At 53.8% G+C, this 5,620-nt stretch overlaps 1 pseudogene; it reads right to left on the reverse strand.

The window, feature by feature from the left end:
* Positions 1-99: 99 nt before the first annotated feature.
* Positions 100-277, reverse strand: LOC144675763 (U2 spliceosomal RNA; annotated as a pseudogene).
* Between the last annotated feature and the right edge of the window lie 5,343 nt (positions 278-5,620).

The following is a 5,620-nucleotide window of genomic DNA, read 5'->3' on the forward strand; positions in this document are numbered from 1 at the left end:
AGAAAGAAAGTTGTGTTTTGAAAGATGCACATGTTGAAAAGTAAAGAAAGCAGATGTTTGTAAGAAATCTATTTTTAGCATTGAAAATCCCCTGGAAAGGGGTGGTGCACCATTCCCAGAGATACTGCAATACCGGGTCGATGCGTGGAGTGGACAGAGCAAGCCCCTACTCCATCTCCCTGCTCCAAAAATCAATTTAATATATGGTCCCCAGATAAGGGACGTATCAGATATTAAACTGATAAGAACAGATTTTTTTTTTTTTTTGTAAAAATATACTTTATTCATAAAAATCTTCAATCACATTCAAAACCATTTCAAAACAACATTACAAGGGTACAATCCAGGTTAAACTTTTACAAAATGTATCACCAGGTGCATCAGTACAAACAATATTACAATCATTTACAGCCTTTCATTTTGATCTGTACAGCCCGAGGGGCTCTAAACAGTTCCCAGTCTCTCGGTGCGCTGTGGTAGAAAGGTCTTAGACAGCGACCCTTCCCCATTGCGCCTTTGCGGCAGCTGCCCCAAGCTTTAGTGCGTCCCTCAGCACGTAGTCCTGGACTTTGGATTGTGCCAGTCCGCAACAATCGGTCGGGGACAAATCTTTGTGCTGGAAGACCAACAAGTTTCGGGCAGACCAAAGCGCGTCTTTCACCGAGTTGATGATCCTCCAGCTGCAGTTGATGTTTGTCTCGGTGTGTGTCCCTGGGAACAGCCCGTAGAGCACAGAGTCCTGTGTCACAGAACTGCTCGGGATGAACCTCGACAGCAACCACTGCATCTCTCTCCAGACTTTCTTTGCAAAGGCACAATCCACAAGGAGGTGAACAACGGTCTCTTCCCCACCACAGCCACCTCGAGGGCATCGTGCAGAGGGGGTGAGACTCCTGGCGTGTAGGAAGGATCTGACGGGGAGGGCCTTTCTCACCACCAGCCAAGCTACGTCTTGGTGCTTGTTGGAAAGTTCTGGCGATGAGGCATTCTGCCAAATGACTTTGACAGTCTGCTCGGGGAACCATCCCACAGGGTCCACCCTCTCCTTATCCCTCAGGGCCTCTAGGACGTTACGTGCTGACCACTGCCTGATGGACTTGTGGTCAAAGGTGTTTTCTGCATAAATTTTTCCACCAGGGACAGGTGGTACGGCACGGTCCAACTACTTGGAGCGTTCCGCGGCAGCGTGGCCAGACCCATCCTTCGCAACACCGGGGACAGGTAGAACCTCAGCACGTAGTGACACTTGGTGTTTGCGTACTGAGGGTCTACGCACCGCTTGATGCAGCCGCACACAAAGGTGGCCATCAGTATGAGGGCGATGTTGGGCACGTTTTTTCCCCCTTTATCTAGAGGCTTGTACATCGCGTCCCTGCAGACACGATCCATTTTCGACCTCCAGATAAAGCGGAAGATGGCTCGAGTGATCGCCATCGCGCAGGAGTGTGGAATGGGCCAGACCTGCGCCACGTACAGCAACAGCGAGAGTACCTCACACCTGATGACCAGGTTCTTACCCGCAATGGAGAGGGAGCGTCGCTCCCACATGCCCAGTTTCCTTTTCACCATAGCCACTCGCTCCTTCCAGTTTCTAACGCATGCCCCGGTCCCTCCGAACCATATCCCCAGCACCTTCAGGCCGTCAGCCCTGACAGTGAAGGGGACAAAGGATCGGTCAGCCCACTTCCCAAAGAACATGGCCTCGCTCTTCCCACGATTTACCTTGGCTCCCGAGGCCAGTTCGAACTGGTCGCAGACGTGCATCAGTCTGCGCACCGACAGCGGATCCGAGCAGAAGACGGCGACGTCGTCCATGTACAGGGAGGCTTTTACCTGAGTGCCTCCACTGCCTGGGATCGTCACTCCTCTTATGCCCGGATCCTTCCTGATGGACTCGGCAAAGGGTTCTATGCAGCACACAAAAAGGACAGGCGAGAGAGGGCAGCCCTGCCTGACTCCAGATTTAATCGGAAAGCTATCTGTTTCCCACCCATTGATTGAGACTGCGCTACTGATGTTAGTGTAGAGCAGTTGGATCCAATTTCGAATTCCCTCCCCAAAGCCCATTTTGGAGAGCACATCCCCCATGTAGGTGTGCGATATTCTGTCAAAGGCCTTCTCCTGATCCAAGCTGATGAGGCAGGTATCCACACCCCTGTCCTGTACATAGGCAATCGTATCCCTGAGCAGCGCCAGGCTGTCAGAGATCTTCCTGCCTGGCACAGAGCAGGTCTGGTCAGGGTGAATCACCAATTCCAGAGCGGATTTGACCCGGTTGGCGATGACCTTGGACAGAATCTTATAGTCCATATTCAACAGTGAAATGGGTCGCCAATTTCTAATTTCCTCCCTTTCCCCCTTGTGCTTGTAGATGAGGGTGATGATGCCTTTCCTCATGGATTCTGACATGCTGCCGGCCAGGAGCATACTCTCGTACACTTCTAGCAGGTCTGGGCCGATCAAGTCCCACAGAGCCGAATACAACTCCGCCGGCAGGCCGTCGCTTCCGGGGGTTTTACTCTTCTCGAAGGACTCGAGGGCCTTAGTCAGTTCGTCAGGGGTTAGCGGTTTGTCTAGGCTCTCCCGAGTACTGTGGTCTAGGACCTCCGTGATAGAGGACAGGAAGGACTGGGAGGCCGTGCTGTCCGTGGGCTTCACGTCATACAGTCCGGCATAAAAGGATTTGCTGATCCTCAGAATGTCGGACCGTGATGACTTTACTGAGCCGTCTTCTTCCTTCAGGCTGCTGATCACAGAGCGCTCTCTGTGTACCTTTTGGAAGAAGAAACGTGAGCACGTCTCATCCTGCTCCACGGAGCGGACTCTGGAACGGAAGATGATCTTGGAGGCCTCCGAGGCAAAGTGCGAGGCTTGCTGGCCCTTCACCTCTTGGAGCTCCTCCTTGACATCCACCCCCATCGACTGCAGCCGGAGCAGATTCTGCATCTTTTCCTGGAGTCGGGACATTTCCCTCTGTTCCTTTCTAGCTTTCTGGGTGCCTTTGAGGATGAAAAACCTCTTGATGCTTCCCTTGATCACTTCCCACCAGTGTGTCAGGGACTCAAAGAGGGGTTTCACGGTTCTCCAACCTTTGTAATCCCTCTTGAGCTCCTCAATGTTCTCTGGGGTCAGCAGTTGCACATTTAGCTTCCATGCCCCCCTGCCCACCCTCAGGTCTTCCTCCAAGTGGCAGTCCGCCAGTAGGAGGCAGTGGTCAGAGAAGAACACCGGCTTGACCTCGGTGGATCTGACTGTGAATGCACGGGACACAAACAGGAAGTCTATCCTGGAACGAATGGACCCGTCTGGCCGCGACCAGGTGTATCTACGCTGCGCTCCGTCTGCAGGGTTGCTGAAGACGTCGTGCAGCTTGGCATCCTTAACTGTTTCCATCAGGGATCTGGACGTAGCGTCCAATCTGCTTCCGGCCCTGCCGGATCGTCCAGCCGCATCGATGATGCAGTTGAAGTCCCCGCCCAGAATGACCGGCCTGGAGGTCGCCAGCAGCAGTGGGAGCTGCTGAAAAACCTCCAGCCGCTCAGCCCTTTGTGCCGGGCCGTACACGTTAATTAACCGGAGTGGAGCATTCTTGTACATTACGTCTGCTACCAGGAGTCGCCCGCCCACCACCTCCTTGACCTCGGAGACGGTGAAGTTGCCTCCCCGCAGCAGAATACCCAGGCCGGAGGAACGAGAGTCGTTTCCGCCCGACCAGATCGATGGCCCGTGGGACCACCATCGTGACCATTGCCTGTAGGAGCTGAGGTGCGGTATCGCACACTCCTGCAGAAACAACAGGTCAGCTTTGACCTTGGCTAGGTAGTCCAAGGTCGCAACACATCGCGTAGTAGATTTAATGCTACGCACATTTATGGATACAATCTTTAAACCCATATTAAAGCATTTATTCTCCTACCAAACCCACTGTCTCTGAGAGTCCCAGACCTTTAGTCTGCTCCTTCATACCCGTAGTGAGCTCAAATTCCTTCACTTTGGATGGGCTGAGGTAGATCTCCTTGGCCGTGTTCTGCTCCGGTGGCATCTGGAGGTTCACGTAGTGAGCGGATTTTGAGATGACCTTTGCTGGAGAAGCTTCTCCAAAACTCACCCCCTCTGGGGGGTTGCTGTTCCCGGCTTCCTGGAGCTGGGGTGCGATGATTGCCTCACTGCTCCCAGATTCCAGGGGCTGTGGTGCACTGGCCTCCTCAGGTTGCAGGCAAAGTTGGGGTGCGTTGGTCTCCTTGTTGTCTCCAAATTTCTGGAGCTCGGGTGTCTCGTCCTCCAACGCCCTGGAGCTTTGCCGCCTCTTCTGTCGGTGCCGCTCTGGCACTTCCTCATCCGAAGAGCTGCTGCCCTTGTCATCCGTGTCGGATGGGAGACGCCTCTTGCCGCTTCTCTGGGAAACGCCTTTGCTTCTTCTTCGCTCCCTCTTACTTTTCTTGTTCTTCACCGTCCGCCACTCCCCCTGCTGCTTTTCCACTGCTGCCTCCTCCTCCATTGATTCGCTGTCCTGAGGACTGGAAGGTTCAGGGGGTGGTGCTGTTGATTGGCTCTCTGTTGCCTCAATCTCTTTCTCCACCTTGTCTCTCTCTGTGTCCTCCTTTGTCCCGTTGAGCTCCCTGGGGGCCTTGGTGGTTGGAGTGACACGGAACATTTCTTCTGCTTCCCCGTGGTCGGCTTTGGCTGCCTGTGCGTAAGTACGGCAGCGTTTGGGGCAGGTCCTGTAGAGGTGACTTGCCTCGCCACACAGGTTGCAGCACTTGGCCTGTTTGCAGTCTTTTGTCTGGTGCCCTTCCTGTTTGCAGATCTTGCAGAGGGAGGCGCTGCAGTTGGCCGCCACATGACCAGCCTTGCCGCATGAGCGACAATGCTTGGGTTGCCCAGCGTAGACCAGGTAGCCACGGTTTCCCCCGATTGCGAAACTGGAAGGAGGGTGGAAAATGGCTCCCTTACCATCGGTCTTTAGCGTGACCTTAAACAGGCGTTTGCCTGTCCAGATCCCCAAGTCGTCTCGAATCTCGGTGCCGCTCCCCACCTTATCGAAGTACCTGGTGAGGAAGGTGACCACGTCGGCGACAGGGACGAAGGGGTTGTACACATGCACCATCACCTCACGTTCCCGTTGCAACGGCAGAGAAAAGTGCGGCTCCGCCGTCAGGATCTTCATCTCCGGCAGGTCTCTCTTCTCCTCGAACACCCTCAGGAGCCGGACGCAGTCTGCCACTCGCTTGAACGTGACGTCGAAATAACCACCTTTGCGGGAGTCGTGCAGGGTGAAGATCTCCGTAGCTTGGAAGCCGCACGCCTTCAACAGGATCCTCCTGGTGAAGAAGCCCCGATCCATAGGTGATCCTCCTTCGTCGCTGTGGTTCACCGTGACTCGGACGGTGATAGGTAACCCACGGTATGAATTCGGATTGCGATTGGTTTTCGCCCTTCCATCCCGACCTTGCCATGGCAGGACCATGGTGTCGCTCCTGCAACACTTGATCTTAGCCAAGAGGCCGAGAAGCGATGAGAAAGAAAGAAAGTTGTGTTTTGAAAGATGCACATGTTGAAAAGTAAAGAAAGCAGATGTTTGTAAGAAATCTATTTTTAGCATTGAAAATCCCCTGGAAAG

Source organism: Cetorhinus maximus, unplaced genomic scaffold (genome assembly GCF_964194155.1).
Source record: "Cetorhinus maximus unplaced genomic scaffold, sCetMax3.hap1.1 HAP1_SCAFFOLD_1146, whole genome shotgun sequence".
Taxonomy (NCBI): domain Eukaryota; kingdom Metazoa; phylum Chordata; class Chondrichthyes; order Lamniformes; family Cetorhinidae; genus Cetorhinus; species Cetorhinus maximus.